The 20167-nt window shown below is 38.5% G+C and overlaps 2 long non-coding RNA genes across 2 annotated transcripts in view; both read left to right on the top strand.

Moving 5' to 3' along the window:
- LOC144293382 (uncharacterized) overlaps positions 1–20167 on the top strand; it is a 324951-nt gene that overhangs the window by 71846 nt on the left and 232938 nt on the right. The gene's annotated exons all lie outside the window — the stretch shown is intronic.
- LOC144293378 (uncharacterized) overlaps positions 8190–20167 on the top strand; it is a 38431-nt gene continuing 26453 nt past the window's right edge. Inside the window, exons 1-3 of the long non-coding RNA XR_013360658.1 lie at positions 8190–8330; positions 9177–9358; positions 11802–11838. This is a non-coding gene — a long non-coding RNA (uncharacterized LOC144293378). The remainder of the gene's footprint in view (positions 8331–9176; positions 9359–11801; positions 11839–20167) is intronic.

Raw genomic sequence — 20167 nt, 5'->3', positions numbered from 1 at the left:
ACCCCTACATATAATCTTTATACTGGGAATTTGATTCATTTTAGGAGACTCCTTAGTTAATTTATTCTGTTCACAAAGACAGCAAATACTTTGAGGGGAGGCACAGAGGTGATGATTTGTATCTCTAGTAGCCAGTAAACATACAATAAATGTTTAGTTGAAAGAAAGAAAGAAAGAAAGAAAGAAAGAAAGAAAGAAAGAAAGAAAGAAAGAAAGAAAGAAAATGTACATCTGCACCCTATTATTACTATATGTTTACTTGGTCACAACACTACAGGCAGCATTTGATTTGTACTCTTCCTCATTCTGTTGATATCTTCCCTCCTGCATATAGACTTCTTTTCGTATTTGGATAGCAGGGTTGACTCTTCTCTTACTGTCATAGATAAAAAGAAATATCATGGTGATGATGTAATAAGAGCTATCTCCAGTTACTCCCAAACCTACAGTTGTTTAAGTAGAAGGAAAAATGGGAAAAAGAGCTGGTAGAAAATTCGTGGGAGCTGGCATACCTAGACAAAGGACTAATTTTGAGTTTCACTCCAAAGGAAGGCTCTATGTTTTCCAGAACATGAGCACAGTACCTGGTGCATAGAATGTTTAAAGAAAATGGTAGAAAGTTTGGCAGTAAAATGAGAAGGAAGGGAAGGTTCAGGACTCATTAGAACCATTTTTTAAAATGTAAAATGACTGAATTTTAGAGTTTAAATAGTTTTAAGCAATACTTTGGACAGTAACTGTGAAACTATAGAACATACAACCCTAGGGTCTAGGGACATGTCCCAAGAGCAGCTGTAAAACTTGGAGAGGTGACCTCCATCATTTGTGAAGAGGTAGCATGTGTATTGAACATAGCCCTAAAGAAAGTACTTCTGGAGAGGGTCAGCCTGCTTCATAAAATTGAGTAAGACAAATCCTTCTTGCTCTATGGAGATGATTAGAGAAATCAAAGTGTTACAATTTTGGTGATGAGCATAGGAGTCTACAACCATCAGAGAGGTCCAACTTGGTTGTGGAGCCATTGTCAAAAGCAACGGATTCAAGATCACAGCCAGAGAACTTTTTTTTTTTTTTTTAAATCTAGTCAAGAGATTGGTTCCTAATTCAGCTGGAGAAGGTTGGATTTTTCAAAGCTGGTAAAACTTATTTTCAAAAAGTTGCACATTTTTTGGTTTATGTAGTCACGACTGCAGGCAGCAACTGATAGAGGTAAAGTCTTCTATTTTTAATAAAACTCCCAAATTCTGTTAGCAAATAGCAGCCTCTTTCTAAGTACCTGATTCTCAGGGTCTATCATTTCCCTTGGAAGAGAGATACCTTTCTGTGGTTATCCTTATACCTGCCTTGTTGAAGTAAGACTTTCTCCTAAAAAAATTGGTAAAAATCCTTCACATGATGATTTTAAGTTGACATTAAGAAACAAAAACAAAAACAACCAACAACTGAGAAATTCTGGAATTGTCTTTTTCTCTCCTTTTTCTATTGTTTAGGAAGTGCAAATTCAAGGTGAGATCTCTGTGTCTTACAAAACATTTGGACCGTGGTTCATGTATAAAAGAACCAAATGAACATAAACTAAAAATACCAGAATAGCCTTTTCTAACTGAACTAGAATTAGTTGAGATAACTAGTTATTCAGATATTTGTGATTAAATGCTTACTGAATGTACTGACATATTTTCTTTGAGCGAATGTCTTCATATCCTCATTAAACTTGGTCATCTGGTTTCCAACCTTAGTCATCTGGTTTCACTAACACTAATTTTGTGTTTCCTCAGAGGTAGTAGTGATGGCAGGGATCTGTCTGTCACCAGAATTGTTCATGCAGAGTGATATGGTTATCATATTTCCTATTGTAGGAGGTTGGCTGGATGTCCTTTAGGGTCATAGAATCTCATGTTCCACATCTCCTTCTATCCATACAACCCCAGATTCTGTTATCTCATGTCTATGTTCTGAACTTAAAAGGAGACATACTCTGAGAACGTGCTTGAAATGGGAATCCCCATCTTGATTTTTCCTGGACAAGACCATAGGTATTTCCAGGAACCACTTCCAGGAATATTTCTCACATGTTCAGGAATTCTAAACCTACCTTGACAGGCTGTGAGTCTCCAACCAGGAAAAGTGGGCCTACATCAAAATCTGGGTCTTTGGGGTAGGTGTTTGTTTTTATGTGATGTTGGAAGTGTCTGTGATTCCACCATTTTGCTGATAGGCCCTGAGGAGAAGAACGGGTTCATTAGTTGTGAGATTTCTCTCCTGAAATGTCCTTCTCTATCAGAGCTTTCAACATGCATCTCTAAAGTCAAAGTAAGATATCTGAGCCTCTTGAACTTGCCCTTGGGCCACGGAATGACTCACTGGCTTTCAAAACCTATAAAGAAATAATTATGAGATCCAGGAACACAAATTCAGACTAACATAATTCCTGATCATGAAATTTCATAAAAGCCTGTTGCAATGAAATGTTTTCCCATCCCTCTTTCTTTAGGGGAGGTCCTCATTTTAAAAAATTCTGAAGGTAGGTAGGGCAGAGAGATTTCTTATTTTATAAATGAAGAAAACTCAGCTCTAAAATTTTAATTAGCTCTGGGGGAAAAATGGTGCTAGAAATCCTACTATTAAAGTATTTCAAAGAATCGTGGATCTGAAATGATCTCTTAGAGGGGCTTGGCTTCAATGTTCTCATATAAAAATTATTGCATGTTCAGGCTTCAACGCTCTCATATAAAAATAAACTAGAATAAAAATATTTGAATTGATGCCAAGCTCAAAACATCTCTGATTAGGTTTTTGTGATATCTTCTCTCTCAATGACAGTCTGGAGGTTTTAATAGAGTGAAGATTTGGAAGCATATTGATGTGTTTTCATATACTGGATGTATAAATACTGCTGTGTGGTTTGGGTAAATTTCACCCTCTTTGAGGCTCTATTTCATCTTTAATAAATGTAATATGATGACATTTACCTCCATGAGTTGTTTAGGGAGACATGAGATGATGTATATAAAATGCTGGCATATTGAGATATTCAATTTCTCCTCTTTCACTACAGAAGAATAAAGAGCATTTGTTTTTTATTGCATATTTGACCTCTCTTGATAACTGGCCTATAAATGTTTTATATCTTCACTGTTCAATACAGTAGACGTGAGCCACATGCTGCTTATTGAGCACTTGCAGTATGACCAGTCCAATTAAGATGGGCTGTAAGTGTATAATAATGGATTTTGAGACTCAGGATGAAAAAAGGAGTGCAAATTACCATCTTAATGGTAATGATTTTTATATTGGTTACATGTTGAAATGATATTTTGAATATATATGGGGTAATAAAGTTACTTGTTAAAATGTGGCTATTAGAAAATTTAAAATTATTTGTGTCATTGTAATGTGGCCTACTTTATACTTCTGTTGGACTATGCTGGTCTAGACACTGTACATCTCATGTAGATATTTGAACATCTAAAGGGTTAACATGTCTTTCCATGGTCCTTATGGTGGAGTCCTCTATTAGCAAACTCTTCCTGTCCCCATCCATCAGGAGAAACATTCTCTATTCACCTCTAACACTCCCTACCATACTTATAGTGGAAACTCTCTTCATCACAGATCTCTCCCTCTAATCTCATGCTTGAAAGGGCAGCACTTTGGATGGCTCATGATATGTCAAATTCAATGTGTACTCATCAATTTTTATTCCCCCTTCTAGGGCTCCATTGCACTCTGCACTTCTCCCATCAAACTGCATACCACCTGCTAACTCTTACTGCTATGCATTTGCTCCTTTATTTACCCATCCATTATTTATTTTGAAGTACATCCTATGCATCAGACACTGAGTCGAGCATTTGGAATATAAAGTCAGACATGATAAAATGGGGTTCCCACACTTAAAAAATATACAACATAATGGGAGCAATAAACACAAACGGACACTGTGATAAGCAATGATTCACTTTGCTAATTAAATCCTTTAAGAGCCAACATTTTGGTTTCTTCCATCAGCTTACTGTACCTCTGCAGTCAATGACTATCTGTGGAAATTGGTAAAAGGAGAGATAAGTTTTGATCCATGATAGGTTAGGGAACAGATCTTGACAGCTCAAAGTTCTGGAACTTAGAACAATGGTCAGAGTAATTATGGGTATAATCTAAAGCTGCTGGCTCTACCCTCACTCCTGGGTCTGGAAGCCACAATTACTGGAACCAAGGGATAGACTGATCCATGGGGAAGTAAAGATTATCAGCCACACGGAAATAGGCTGCCCCGCACCAAATTCCATCTAGAAACCATCTTAAGTCATTTCTCATTTCCAAGTGAGATCCTTTCTTGGTGCAGTACAAAGAATCCAAGCCTTGGATTCCAAAGCTTCTATGAAGCTTTTTTGGCCTGAATTCAAATCCCTACTACTGGGTGTGTGTAGCCATGGGCAATTTCCCCATCTGTGAAATAGATAAGAAGAGGATTACAGAAAATAACATACTTGACAGTCGTCCCCTCAAATTATTTTCAGACGTAGTCGTGGAAACAAGATAGGCCAGATTTTCAAGGCAGGTCTTAGTATCAAATATTTTGTGTCTTTGTCTCTATAATATACTTGATTCTTATAGTTTTCAAACTGTACATGCTGAGTGTTGGGAAAGGGAGTTGAAAGATATGCTACAGGGAGTTCATTTGGATTTTGGTATTGCACAGAAGTCCAAAATGTGTGCAGATATTTGGCGGTGTGCTTTCAGAAGGGCTCTTTTATTGCACAAGCACTATGAAGACCAGACATACACATTTACTAGTGCAGTGAGTGAATGAAAATTAAAAAAACAAAACAAAACAAAACAAAACAAAAAAACATACCAAACCCTCTGTGTTTTTCCAGGGGGAGGGTAAATTGATATGAAATCAAGTTTTGAAATTTAAAATTGTGATGTACATAGGTAAAGATATTGCTGCTTATAATTTTCTTTGTTACCTTCCTCCTACCCGCCTTTCCTTCCCACAGATAGTTTTTTCTCCTTATTTCCTGTATCTCCCTGTTCATTTTGCTCATGAGTTGCTGGTTTTTCTTGCAAAAAGGCAGAGTACACTCGATTTGCTTTTAGAACATTTCCCATTTACTTACTCCGTTCATGAGTCATCAAGGTTATATTCATTTCAACTAGTGCAAGATTGTTTCTGGCAACACAATTTACAGAGAGACAGCAGTGTACAAATTTGGACCAATGGAAAAGCAGTGACTTTTTAAAAACACCAGCAAGGATGGAGCTTGAAATATTACATATACTGGCACCAAGTCAACTGTCAATTACCACCAAAGTGCATGAGTCTCCTTTTTCCTCTGACTTCCTCAAAACAGGGGAGAGAGAGTGGAAGCGCCCATTCCCTAATTCTCACCAGGACAGAAGAAACTGTCTTTGCTTTTATTCTGTGGTAAAGATTTCTGAGTGAATACAGAAACACTTTGTTAATCTAGCACTGGTGGATGGAAGGCAGAACAGTGTACCTACAGGAACTTTCCAGTTAAGTGACTTGTCACATAAAATGACAATACATTATTCATTCTAACCATTTTGAGTAACAGACATAATTCTAATATGAATCCAGATCCAACTCTGTGCTATTTAATCTACTTAAACTTATTTTACTCAACCAGAAAGAGGGTTCATAAGACCTGTGATTTTAAGTACCTTTCAGTTCAATATAAAACCACTGTGCTAAGGCAAAGCAAATAGGCTCTGAGTCAGTGCTTATGAGTTTTTCCTAAGTGACCTGGCTGGAATGCAAGATTTGGCTTAGTGGAAGGCTCAAAGGCACGTCCCTCCTTGTAAGCCAGAGTACATAGTCTCTGAATCCTAGAATGTCATAGAAAAGCAGAGATCCAGTTTAAGTTCTAATATTAGAGATGAGAATATGGAGAGGCAGAGATAGAATATGACTCAGTCAAGATCATGCAGGGAGCCTTATCAGAGTCTGGGCTAGAACCCACTCTTAGCACTCCTGTACTGTTACCTTGGTTCACCCATCCATCCATCCATCCATCCATCCATCCACTCAACAAATGCTATTGAAAGCCTACTATGTGCCAGGAACTCTGCTAGGTGCTACATTGCAGTGGCGTTATAGGACAATGTGGCTGCCCTCATTCGTCACAAATTTCTACATTAGGCGGTTCCAGTTGGACTTTGTAAACATGGAAAGATGTCCCAGGTCATGCTGTAGAAATGAACTCTGACCCTAGAAGAGAGAAGTTATTGTTAGAGAAATTGAGGGGGTGGTCAAGAAGATATTAATAAATAAGTCTGCTTGTACACTCAGGAGCCCCTTGGAGAGGGATGGTGGGAGATCTCATTTGACCCTAAGCCATATTCACTTTCTATTCCCCACATGTTGCATTCTTTTCTCTTGTGTTCCTTTGTCCATGGGATTCTTACAGCCTAGAACATTTTCCTTGCCACTGTCAGAATCTTCCAGTGAGAAGTAGAAAGAGTATGGCCTTTGGAGTCAGGCACATTTGGATTCTCAACCATTCTTCATCATGTATATGTTGCTTGGATCTGAGCAATTTACTCAGTAGCTCTGAACCTCAGCTCTTCATCTGATAAGACCTAATACTTTACTCATGGACTGTTGGGCAACTTAAATACTTACAAAGTGTCTAGCTTATGCTAAGCACCAAACAAATGTTTGTTTCCTTTTCAGTTTCCAAAAGAATTGCTTTTCAATAAAAGCAAGTTGACTTTTCAAGAAGAAAAATTGGCATAGACTTCTGGAATTAACATTATTAATTTCCCATAAAACCTTCCACAGATATTTCAATGAGAATCAAATGCCTCTTTCTACTTCAATAGCATGTGCTTGTTCAGTATAATATTAGTTTCAGGTGTATAATGTGATTCAACCCTTGCATATATCCCCCCTCAGTGTTCATCACAAATGCCCTTCTTAATCCCCATGACCTATTTAACCCATCTCTAGCCCCCTCCCCTGTGATAACCATCAGTGTGTTCTCTGCAGTTAAGAGTCTCTTTCTTGATTTGCTTCTCTCTCTCTTTTTGTTGGTTGGAAGATGAATACAGGATAGAAGAGAGTGTTACACGGCCGACAAAGGACTCCAGTTACTGAGCTGGTATGTAGAAATTGGGTGAAGAGTAGCATCTGTCATACATTGAATATTTCCTATGTGCCAGTCACTGCACTAGGTGTTTTAAACATTAATTTTTCAGTCCAAAATATTTCCATAAGCAATTATTATCCCCATTTTAAAGACAAATAAACTGTGGTCTGGCAAAGTGTGGTAACTTGCTAGTGTCAGACATGGATGGGTAGCTTGCTGGAAAGTGTCAGGCAGCAGATGGTGCCAATCTAAACAGAGAAGGAAACAGTCTGAGCCTTCACTGTAGGCCACTGCCTGCGCTTAGGCTACCTACTTAACCTGGGAAATTGTGAGAAAGAAGGAAATGAATATTGTCACAAGCCAGCCGTTGCCAAAATGCCACATCATTAGTCAAGCTAGGGTCTTCAAAATCTAGATCTGGGCCAAGTGAAGGAAGAACACCAGGTTGGCCTTGAACATGTTCATGGACTCTAATGTTCTTCGCAATTCTTGGAAATCTTCCACCAACTGGGACTGAGAAATGAATATTCAGAGAAGGAATTAATTCCCTCAGGGAACACAAATGAACACAATGAATGATCTCTTTTATTCATACCTTCATTTAATGAATAAAAATTTATTGATATTAATATGTTTAATTGGGAAAAATTAAAAACATAAAACCATGAACAAACAAAACCTTTTATTTTATTTTATTTATTTTATTTTATTTTTTCAACAAAACCTTTTAAAAGGGTTATGATAATATATATATATTTTTTCCAGGAGAAGAGAAAGATGAGTAGTGATTTATAAACTGTCCTCAAACTGTTTTGGAACTCAGAATGGGTTATTTTTTTTTTTGAGGGGTGTGGTTTTTGTGTCTAACAGTTGCCTTTTATTTATTTAGTCCTTTATTTTTTAAAAAAATTATTTACTTGAGACAGAAGAGAGAGAGGAAGAGAAAGTGAGCACAAGTGGGGGGGGGAGGGGCAGAGAGAGAGAGAGAGAGAAAAACAGGATCCCTGTGGAGCAGGGAACCCAATGCAGGACTCCATTCCAGAACCCAGGGATTGTGACCTGAGATAAACTCAGATGCTTAACTGATTGAATCACCCAGGCATTTCTGATAGTTGCCTTTTAAACCATCAATATTGTTTTAGGTGTTGTTTGGTCTTTGGATTATGCTTTGGGGAGACACGTTGTCTAGATGGATCTGTGTTATTATCCTTAGGGGTACAGTTTACACAGAATTTTCTACATAATCAGCAGTTTAGTATGTGCGAAGGGCTCATTCATTAAAGAGGATGAACATAGGAAAATACAGTTCACTTAGATTAACTTAAAGGATGACTTTCCTGTGATCTCTGGTGGCATTAGTGTGTGTCTGCTGCTGTGTGTGGGTCCTGGTCTGCGTCTGTGTAACATGTGTACGTGTGTGTGTAAGTACAAGGTTACATTGGTTTACCAGCTTGCCGAGCAGACTGGAGAGTCAGTGCAAGTGCTGGGAAGAGCTGTCTCTTAGCTTAATGACTAATGGGTTTGAAACAAGGACAGTGGACACAGTGACCTGAGTATAAGAAAGAGAGAAGGATTGTTCAGATACATGAAAGGAGAGACATTTGCAGTATGAACAAAATACAGGAAACAAACATTTTCATTTTGAAATTGCCTATATGTGCATATCTGAGTATATGTGTGTTTTACACACATACGAATATGTATATTTGTGTATCCATATAGATGTACTAAAGAAAATTTACAGCAGACTTTTACCCCCAGAGACCAATACTCCTTTAGATAATGAAGGATTGTCTTACAGCTCTCAACCATTAGTGGGATTTTCTTTTTCTTTGAGAAAATTTTAGGAAAAACAAGCTTTGTGTCACTTTCTCTTTTTAAATCTAGAGCCTCTTGTTCTAAATAGTGGTGACATATCTGGATGTTTTTCAATTGCTGGTGCTACCACTGAGTTTATAACAATAGCATCTAAAATTTATTGAGCATTTACTATGTTCCAGACACAGTGCTAAGGACTTGAAGTGCCTTTAACTCTTTCCCTAATCCCCCAATATCTCATAGGAGGTTGGTGCTACTGTTGTTGCTATTTTACAAAGAGACAGAAACCAAGTCATGGAGAGTTTTGGTAACCTGTGGCAGGGATGGTCTGTGAGTCCAAGCACGCAGCCTCAGAGCCCTTGCTGCCAAATACAGGGCTGTGTGTCCTGACACACAGCTGTGCAGGATGCAAGTGAACCTGAAGGGTGAGTATAAAGTGTTCATCTGAGGTCTGCACCAAATCAGTTCTGTGTTCTCAGTTTCTGCCTATTCCTTGGTGAGTTTGTTTCCTCATTTCTTTTTTAAAAAAGATTTTATTTATTTATTCATGAGAGACACAGAGAGAGGCAGAGACATAGGTAGATGTTAGAAGCAGGCTCCTTGCAGGGAGCCTGATGCAGGACTCGATCCCAGAACCCTGGGATCACACCCTGAGCTGAAGGCGGACGCTCAACCACTGAGCCACCCAGGCGTCCCTATTTCCTCATTTCTTAAAGCAGAAACATTATCCTTATTATATCCTCCTCATAGTGATATGTAGACCAGTACTTGGTACAAATTATTTCTGAATTACACAGAATCTGAGCAGTTTTAACAAAAAAGTTGCAAAAAATAAAAAGCTCAATTATATAGTTAAAATCCCTCTAAGCTTTAGGTAAAATCATCCCACTGAATGTTTAATCTTACAGAGACTCTGTCCTTTAAAAGACAGTATTGCAGGAAGCCAAAATATTAGAGAAAGAAAGAGTGACACCCTTCCTTGGGATTACCTAAGGGGTTGGGCCAGAAAGAAGTAACTTGGAGTCCCAGTTCTTTGACACATCAACTGTGGGACTTCCAGAAAGTAATTTATTCCTCCTAGACTATAACTTCACCAAATTTAAGAAGGGTTGTTGTTAGGATATATTCACATCTTTCATTCAGTAGCTATTTATGGAGTCCCTACTACATGTCTGATTCTATGCAGGTGGGTTCTTGAGGGCCCAAGGATAAGAAAAATACAGATATTCACTGCTCTTATGGAACTTACTTTTGCAAAGAACATAGATCCAGACATCTAACAGTTACAAGCAGCCACTGGAAAAAATTTTTATGTGTTCATTGCCTGACATGAAGTAGGTACTTAGAGACGTGGAATTAGTTTGGTACAGGACCAAAAATTTCATTCCTTTCTTACATAGAGGTCTAAGGAGGATGACATTGCTTTGAAATATGCAGAATCTACTCATTCATGCTATTGCAGGCTCACCCAGGCATGACAGGCTGGGTCTCACTGAAAATGATCAGTTCTTGGATATATCTGGAAAGAGTCAACTGGCTCTTGTCCCCGTCCCTCCACATGCTCCTGTGAAGTCCTGAGACTTCACTCACTTTTTTGTTTCTCTCCTGGCTAGGCTCTTTTGGGGCAAGCTCTCCAATGAACAGTGACTTAAGGTATAATTTTACAATGTCAAAGTCCAAGTTCATGGCTCTGAAGACATCCTGTAAATTAGAGAGAATTGCTAGAGGCTTAGGAAGCACACACTTACCTACAGAATAATCCCCTCCAGGACCTCATCCTGTACCCATCTTGGGAATCAGTAGACTCTGTTACAGAGGATTTTTTCTAACTCCAGGAGGGTATTTCAAGTTAAATAATCAAAACTACCCTTGGAAATCCTCTATGAAAGCCTCATGCTGGAGATCCACCTACTTAATGCACTGCTTCATGAGGCAAGCCCAACACTGCCAGGACATTCCTGAACATTGAAAGAGATCACTCTTTATCTTATTAAGCATCAGAAGAAGCAGTTGGCTTGAATTAATGAGCCATGATGACTCTTTAAAGCCCAACATCGGGTTTGGTGGACGTTGCTCACACTATCTGAGGCATGCAGTAAGCATGGCTAATCATGAAAATCCCATTTCCCATCAAATCTCCCTCTTGGTTCTTGGCCAAAGCCAAGAGGAATGAGTCCTTGGGACTAAATTATTTCTATAAAAGGACAGGTAAAGTTGATAATGGCAGCGTAGGACAAATGAACAAGAGAGCGTGGGAGCACAGCCCTGAGGTCTGGGCTGTCTAAAGTAGCATGCTCTTGGCACAGTTTGGCACAGAAGGGGTCGCATCACATTTTCTAAAAAAAAAAAAAATGCTTGGACAATCTCTACAAGGGCTTGTGACAGCCAGGCATAGAATAGAGGTGACCAACTGTGTTTTTTTCCCATCGTGTTAAACAGCACCCTATAGAGGCTATGAGAAGCAGTGGTGGTTCCTATATCCTGCTTATATTTGGAAGTAAGAGATGTTCTCTTACATCCCAGGGATTTAAACAGTTTTTGGGGAAGGAGGATTCTCCAAGAGGTAGATGCTAGTCTTTCTGCTATTGTGGCTTTGGGGACACATAGGGTCTCTAGATTCAATGATGTAAAAAGGGCTTTGTATTTTCTAGAACCAGTCCGGGCTCTACTGTCCATTCTGCTTCTGTACACTTACTCTGACTCCCTTGGGAAATGCTACACTATATGATCTCAAAGGTATTTTTTAACTGTCACATTCTACAAGTCTAAAACTTAATTCCCCCAACCAGGAAGAGAGCCATTCAGTGATTAAGGTGATTAAAGTATTTTGGGATTATCCAGTGAAAAATCATCCTACTTGTTTTACAGGAGCAGATTAGGATGGAAAACATTCTAATGGATCAAGGTAAGTGTGTAGGAGAAAGGTAAGCCATTGAAATTTTACTTTACTTTAAGCAGTCATGCAGAGTCCTAGAACAATGAGCCAACAATAATGTTTTTCTGAGCTCATTGTTTTTTTTTCTGATTCCCAGAAAGATTTGCAGGCAATACTGTGATAACAGAACCTGAAGACCTACAAATCTTTCCAGAATAGTAGGCATTGTCCTGCTATGTAGACTCTTTTCATTGTTCTGTTGAGTAGTACAACAAAGGAGTTTAGGCAGTCTTAGGGTATTTAAAAGAATTTCCTAATAGAAGCTGTATATTGTGTAAGTCATGAAGTTCTCTATTTGAAAGACCTGTAAAAATAGGCTATGTTATTAACACTCTTGAGCAAGTATAATCCTGCTAAAGGAAGGAGAGAGGGTAAAAGGATGGGGAGAGGGGATAGTGCCAACATCTGTTGCATGTATCCTATGTGCAAGGCACTCTATGGGACAATTCATAGTCAACACCTCAGTTCTGTGAGGTTCCCTTGTTTCTGTCGTAAACATAAAGATACCAAATCTCTCAGAGGAGAGAAACATCTCCAAAATGCCACAATAAATAGGTAAATAATAGAGCCAGGATTTGAACTAGAAGCTTTGTGACTTTAAAGCCATGAAGCTGTAATAGTTTATTCTAGCCTTAACATGTAGAATTCTTTTTCTGAAAGGCCTCTCAAGAGATAAATGATGCCAGATTGTTTAGGGATGATGCTAAAATCAGTATGTATCTGCTGGGCAGATATCATCTCTCCACATTAGGTTTTAATCCCCTGAATCACTGCCTCTGGCTCCAACCTACCTCTCCAGACTTACCAGTCACCATTACCCTTCATGAACCATCTTGTCCACCAGACCTCTCCCCATTCAATAAATACTCCATGTCTCTGTTGTTCTGAAGCTTTGCACATCTGTTTCTTTGCCTTGACTGCCTTCCTCCATTTTCTCTCTATAAAAATGCCTCACCTTTCCATATTCAGATCAAATATTGCCTCTCCTCTCACTAGGAAAGTTATTTATGATCTCTGGGCTCCCACAGCTCATATAACTTTTCAAATTACATTGTAACGAAACTGTGAACTTATTCCTTCTCTCATGGTCTTTGTGTTTTTCTTTTTTTTCATTGAAGTATACTTGACATATAAAATTAGTTATAGGTGTACAACAGAATGATTTGATATTTGTATGCATTGCAAGATGATCACCATAATAAGTCTAGTTAACATCTGTCACCTTAGTTACCAAAATTTTTTTCTTGTGATGATAACTTTTAAGATTTAATCTCTCAGAAATTTTCAAATGTAAAATATGGTGTTGTTGACTATAGTCACCATGCTATATATTACATCCCCATGATTTATTTATTGTAACTGGAAGCTTGTACTTTTGAACCCTTTCACCCTTTTCTCCAACCCCATACTTCCTGTCTCTGGTAACTGCCAATCTGGTTTTTTTTTTTTTTTTTTTTTTTTTGTATCTATGAGTTTGATTATTTGTTTTCTTTTTTAGATTCCACATATAAATGAGATCATAAGGTATTTGTCTTTCTCTGATGTATTTCATTTAGTATAATGTCTTCAAGGTCCATCCATGTTGTTGTAAATGGAAAGATTTCATTCTTTTTTAATGGCTGAGTAGTATATCACATTTTCTTTATTCATTCATCTGTCATTGGAGACTTAAGTTGTTCCTATGTCTTGGCAATTGTATGTAATACTGTTATGAGCTTAAGGGAGCAGATATCTTTTTGAATTAGTGTTTTCATTTTCTTCAGATAAATACAGTGGAATTGCTAGATCATGTAATAGTCCTATTTTTAATTTTTTTGAGGAGTCTTTATACTATTTTCCAGAGTGGCTGCACAAATTACATTCCTACCAATAAAGTACAAGTGTTCCCTTTTCTTCACATCTTCACCAACACTTGTTATTTCTTGTCTTTTGACAATAACCATTCTAACAGGAGTGAGGTGATCTTTCATTGAGGTTTTAATTTGTATTTCCCTGATGATTCAGGTCTTATGTTCATCTTTAATCCATTTTTAATTTTTGTGTATGGTGCAAGATGGTGGTTCAGTTTCATTCATTTGCATGTGACTATCCAGTTTATCCCAACACCATTTTATTGAAGAGACTATCCTTTCCCCAAAATTCTTGGATTCTTTGTCATAATTAATTGTCCATATACGTGTGAGTTTATTGCCAGGTTCTCTATTCTGTTTCATTATCAATGGGTGTGTGTTTTTTTTTTTTTTTTTTGCCAATACCATACAGTTTTTATTACTATAGCTTTGTAGTACGTATTGAAATCAGGGAGCTGAGCTCCAGCCCCAGTTCTCTCTCTCTCTCTCTCTCTCTCTCTCTCTCCACTCTTCCTCCAGCTTTGTTATTTCTCAAGATTGCTTTGGCTATTTGGGGTCTTTTCTGGTTCCATGGAAAATTTAGGATTCTATTTCTATAAAAAATATCATTGGAATTCTGATAGAGATTGCATTGAACCTGTAGATTGCACTGGGTAGTACAGACATTTTAACAATATTAATTCTTCCAACCCATGAGGACATAATATCCTTCCATTTATTTGTATCTTCTTCAATTTATTTCATTAATGTCTTGTAGTTTCCTGTGTGTGGATATTTCACCTTTTTGGGTAAATGTATTCCTAAGTATTTTAGAGTTTTTGAAGACTAAGACCATGTACTATTGATACCTACTGTTTCACTCTGCCTGGAATATGGCATGTGATCAATGGATGCTTGATAAATCAGGGCGAGGATGAATGAAAAGATTAATATAAAATTTTTCTAACAAGGAGAAAGTTGGGAGCACTCAATAGAGTTGAGCTCAGAGGATACAGGTCTTAAGAACTACCATCTTTTTCTTACCCAGCATTTCCCTTTTCATCTGTAGCCTTTTGACTCCTTTCTCAACCACAATCCCTACTCCTTAATCCATTCATAAATTTGTACCAATACTCATCCAAGAGCTATTTCCAAAACAGTAGCAACAAAGGAAAGATATGACTATTACTTTGCTTTCACAAATAGCTTAGAAATCCTACTAACTTTTTGCTATTATTTGATGGGGGATGGAGAAATGTGCTTTACTGTAAAAGCAGTATGATCTTTACAGGAAGAGAAGAGTATGGAAAATCAGAAGGCCTGAGACAAAGTCTTGCCTTTACAAACTTAAGTACTGTTGAGAGGTTGTGCCCTGCACAAAGGCACCCAGCCAAGAGCGAATGTATGGGCTGAAATCCAGTAAGAATTCTGTTTGCCAAATCTTGTGCTGCTATCAGCCAAGAAGTGTTCCATCCTAATTCACATTAAGGTACAGTGCACAGGACAGCAGCAGAGTAAGCTGCTTTATATTGGGCAAATTACTTAATTTCTCTAGCCTCAGTTTTTTTCCTAAATGTGTATAATATGCTGCCTATTCTGTCCAAAGGGTTAATTAATTTCTTTACTCATTCTAAAACCTTATTGAGGATCTAGCTTAGTGGCTAAGACCTTAGGCTTTGGAAATCAGACCAAATAAATAAATCATTAAGTGGCCGCATTTAAAAAATATTATATTTTGTTTAACTGAGGTTAAATGCTGAAATTTCCCAAAATTCAGGAAAGAAAACACCAATAGAGAATGAATGTGTGTGTGTGTGTTTGTATACACAGTCACAAAACAAGATAATAAGAACATGAACTTTGATTTACTCACCTAGAAAACCTCACCAGAATAGTCAACATCCAACCACATACTCAATTCCCAAATCTTTGGGTCATTTCTCTTATGCTTACCCTTCTCAGGTCTCATGTGCTCCAAGCCTAGAACAAGTGGCTAGAACAAGTCTCTTCATATTTTGGGTAGAGCATGAGATCTGAATAGGTCAGTTTGTAAGGAGAATTTGGTCTTTGCCCTTATCCCGGGAGACATCCTTTTTGGAATGGAGGAGATTCACTTGAAGTCACCCAGATTCCCTTTCACCCAAAGGAATAAGCAGATGGTAATTTTTTTCCACTGCAATTCATTCTATTGTTTGAGAACTTTCATAATTTGAAAGCTTTCCCTATACCAAGATTTTTTTCTCTGATACTTTCTGCTGAGCTCCAGCCCCAGTTCTCTCTTTTTCCACTCTTCCTCCCAAATCTGCTCACCCTCCTGGCTTCCTTACCCTGTAATGGATATAGCCACCTAGTTCCCTATGCTGCATATCCACAAGTCAGCCAGGCTGCTTCTTCCTGATTATTCCCAGTCAATCCACATATTATTCCACATATTATAGATTATGTCTCTTACACATCCTTGGCACCCACCTCCTCTTTTCCATTTCTAGAGTCAATGCCTTGTTTAGGTCTTCAACATTTTCTCTGGTCTTCCTCCTTCATTTTGGCTTAGTCTTCTTCAGTTTAGCTTTCTTCACTTTCTCCTTATGGAGAAATGGCCTCTCTTCACCTATTAGCACCTCAGCACCACTTTCTTTCTACCTCTCCACCTGTTTTTCTACTTGAACCATTATTCCAGTGAGAACCAGATTATTTAAGAAATTCTGACAACCCAGAGAAGATGCAACTATTGCTGATTATTGCTTTCCTTTCATCAATGGCTTAGAATCTGGTTGGTTTTGTTGTGATGGTTGGAGGTGGACAGGGATGCTGTGCTAAGGCAGTGTCACTATGTGTAATGGAAGAAGAGAAAGAAGGGGGAAGACATAGCTCAGCACTCAAGACCCTTTCTCTTCCTCTCCTTTGTCTTTTCTCTTTTGCTACCTCTCCTCTCCAACCCCTCCTCCTCATGCCATGAAAGTCACTGATGCTAATGGAGCCCATACTCTGTGCCAGTATTGTGCTAAGCGAAGAAAGAGGCTAAGCTGAGATGCCCATTCTGGCTAGGTGTTTAGTCCTGATGTGAATCCTGTTATCACTCTACCTCTGTGAAAATCTTGCCTCCTCCTGCCCCATCTTCCCCTCCGTTGACTCCATAGAACCCTTTTGGAGTTGCACACAATGTTCCTGTCATCCACGTGGTAGTCCTCCAAATAGCTGAAATGGACTTCTGTATTTCCTCTAATTTTTTGTCATCCCTTCCCTGTCATATTGGCCTTTTATCCACACAAGAAAGAACTAGAGTTTTTCAGTGTCCTTCTTAGAGTGTGGCTGTCCAGAGATAAGGAGGATACTTAACTTTTTTGTTGTTGTTGTCCTGGACATGCTGCTCATGTGCATGCATCACAAGATTGCATTTGTTCCTTTTCTACTCTTGCCTTACATAAAACTTGTGGCCAAGTAGTGTTTCATGTCTTGCCTTCAAATGCTTTGTTAGCCTCATTTCAAAAATTGTAAAATAGCCCATAATATAAATATATTATTAACTATATAATCAATCCTTCTTAGACTTACAGGCTGTTCTTGGCTTTTCCCCAGTGAACTTTTCTCAGGTAAGAAGACTAGACCTAGACTGTAATTTTAGCACTGCATCATTAGTTTTTTTTTTTTAAGGATTTATTTATATCCATTTTTTTTTGGAAGGGGGAGGGTAGACGGAGAGGAAGAGAGAGTCCTAAGAGACTCCCTGATTAATGTGGAGCCCAACTTGGGGCTTGATTCCATGATCTTGAGATCACAACCTGAGCCAAAACCAAGAGTCCAGTGCTCAACCAACTGCACCGCCCAGGTGCCACACTGTGTCATTAGTTTTAAATCAGATAGTTTGCAAACAGTAAGATACACATATGTACAATAACAGGAGCTGATGTACCCATTTTGTTTCATGGACTTATTTGTCTGGTCTTTTCTTTGGAGAAAATTACAGCCCATCTCAGAAGAACTAAGTAATAATAAAACACAAGCACTGCCATTTTTTCAGTATTTAATCTGTACCAATCACCTTAGGCACTGTAGACTTTCACAAGGTGAAGATGAAAGTATTATTACCTTTACTTTCTAGATAAGGGAGCCGATGCTCCAAGAACTTCAACAGCTCCTCAAGACATTGTTAGTAAGTAGTAGAGCTCAGATACAAGCCAAGCCTGTGATGTTCCCAAACCTGTACTTTTAATCTTAGGCTAGACTCTTAACAAGGGTTTTAGAATGGCTGACTACATGAATGAATGAGTGAATGATCCTACAAGAAAGGCTATCATTATTCACCCTTTATGAGGAGAATGGAAGCTTGGAGAAGAGTTTCCATATAAATAAAAGTATCCCTCTCTGGACGCCTTTGGGTCCAGGGCCAGCACACAGAGACTAAACTTTCTTTGGTCCAGAGTTGCCTTTCAGGGCACACCCTGCAAACACCTCTGAAGTTGTAGAGTAAGCATCTGGCTGTATGTTCTGCCCTCTTTCACTAGAGAGCATCGTGCTTCTCCACCATAGGCCCCCTCTGATCCCAATCAGATGACACCAAATAGAATCAGAATTTCTAAACTGGTGGTGAACAGGAAATAATCACCCCATCCCTGAAGTTAAGGATGCTAGTGAGATTGATAATAGGTACAATTTAGTGAAATTTTATTAAGTGTCTGGCATTGTGCTAAACACTTCACAAGCATTCATCCCATTTACCATAAACCAGTCAGATGAGTAAGGTCATTCTCATTTTACAAATCATGAAGTAGAGGCTAGGAGCAATTTCAGTAACTTTCCCACCTTTACATAACCAGTTCCAAAGTTCAGGCTCCTTGAATTCTGAGCAGCAATGGAATATTTATTGCATTTCTCAGAATTCTTCTGGAGCCTCCCATCCTTCTCAAGCCATCTTCATTTGGAAGAATCTTTTCTCTGAACATTTTTAGATTTGTTTATCTAAAGTCTAAGGTACATGGCTTACCATGCTCAGGATTTTCATTCTTAATATATGAATTCTAAGGTGGCATGGGTATTCCCCCTAAAGTTCTGATGGTTTCTATCTTATTCCTCAATCCCTCCTTGTTGGCTAGAGTTGGATGCAGAATCATGGTCTTTTCCTAACTTTTGGGAGATCATATCATCAGCAAATTTCAGATTTATCAGCTCAGCTATTCAGGCTGAGTGAGTTTGTCAGTTATTTCCAAGGTTATGGAAGGCCCACATTTTTGCCAACACATCATCTGAGCTGATCCTATGATTTGGATTAAAAAAGCATCATCCATAATTGTAGGTTTTCATTATTGTTATTAACATTTTGATACCTATTAGATGAATCGTTGTCTGTCTTTTATACACCCCACTTATAGGAGTTTGAGAAATTTCTACTTGGTCACAGACATTTTTTCCCCAGATTTTACTCACCCATTTTTAACTTTCTTCTTAAAAGACAGTGACAGATGGTAGCCACACTTGTGGGTGAGCATAACATAATATATAGAGTTATTGAATCACTATGTTGTACACCTGAAACTAACTAATGTAACACTGTGTCAACTATTCTCAAAAAAAAAAAAGCAAAATAGACAATGTCTCTATTTCAAAACAGAACAAAGCAAAATCCAAGATACACAACAGCATCCATGGTCAACATCTGAGCTCATCTCAAAGCAGGAGGCACCTCTTCCCATTTCCTTGATGCTTATCCCCTTAGATACGGCTGACTCTTCCCTAAAGGCTCCTATTCTCCGCATGCTTGTCTTCAAGTTTCATTGTCACTGCATCCCTGAAATTTCTGAATTGACCAATCATAAAATGACTCTTTTCCTTCCTTCTTTTTCACTGTAGTATGATGCCTGCCCAGAAAACTTCTTTTTTAGCCTAGTTACCTCTTCACACACTTGACAGCAAACATATCCCCAGCTTCTCAATTCTCTGTCTGTCTTGAATCTTTTCTGCCTGATAGAGGCAGGATCACTTTTTTTCCCTGGGAGGTGACACTAACTTTCTCTCCTCCCTTCTCCTTTCTCTGCTGGCAGGTGTCTTAGCAGCATCCCCCTTCAGCATTAAACGTCTCTTAGGAAAGAGCCTGGGCCAATCACAGTAGCTCCAAAAGTTGTGGCCTGCCCCAGGGTGGGGGTGGGGGGGTGGGGGCAAGGCCCAGGACACAGGGCTGTCCTACACTGCTACCCCGTGGGGTTGGGTTCATGAGCTCTCTAGTGTGCCTGTAGATGGAGACATTTAGGTTTGTTAATTCCACATGGGAGCAAAAGCTTTCAAAATCTCCAGGATGACACAAATGCTTGGTGGACTTGGGAAGTATTTGTGACAGCTGTTATTTCTCTCTAGGGTTTTCAAACCTTTTTTTTTTTTTAAGATTTTATTTATTTATTCATGAGAGACATACAGAGAGACGCAGAAACACAGGCAGAGGGAGAAGCAGGCTCCCCATAGGGAGCCTGATGCAGGACTTG

The sequence above is a fragment of the Canis aureus genome, chromosome 21 (genome assembly GCF_053574225.1).
Source record: "Canis aureus isolate CA01 chromosome 21, VMU_Caureus_v.1.0, whole genome shotgun sequence".
Classification (NCBI taxonomy): domain Eukaryota; kingdom Metazoa; phylum Chordata; class Mammalia; order Carnivora; family Canidae; genus Canis; species Canis aureus.
Note: the sequence above shows the minus strand (reverse complement) of the source record. Positions and strands in the feature narration are given on the sequence as shown.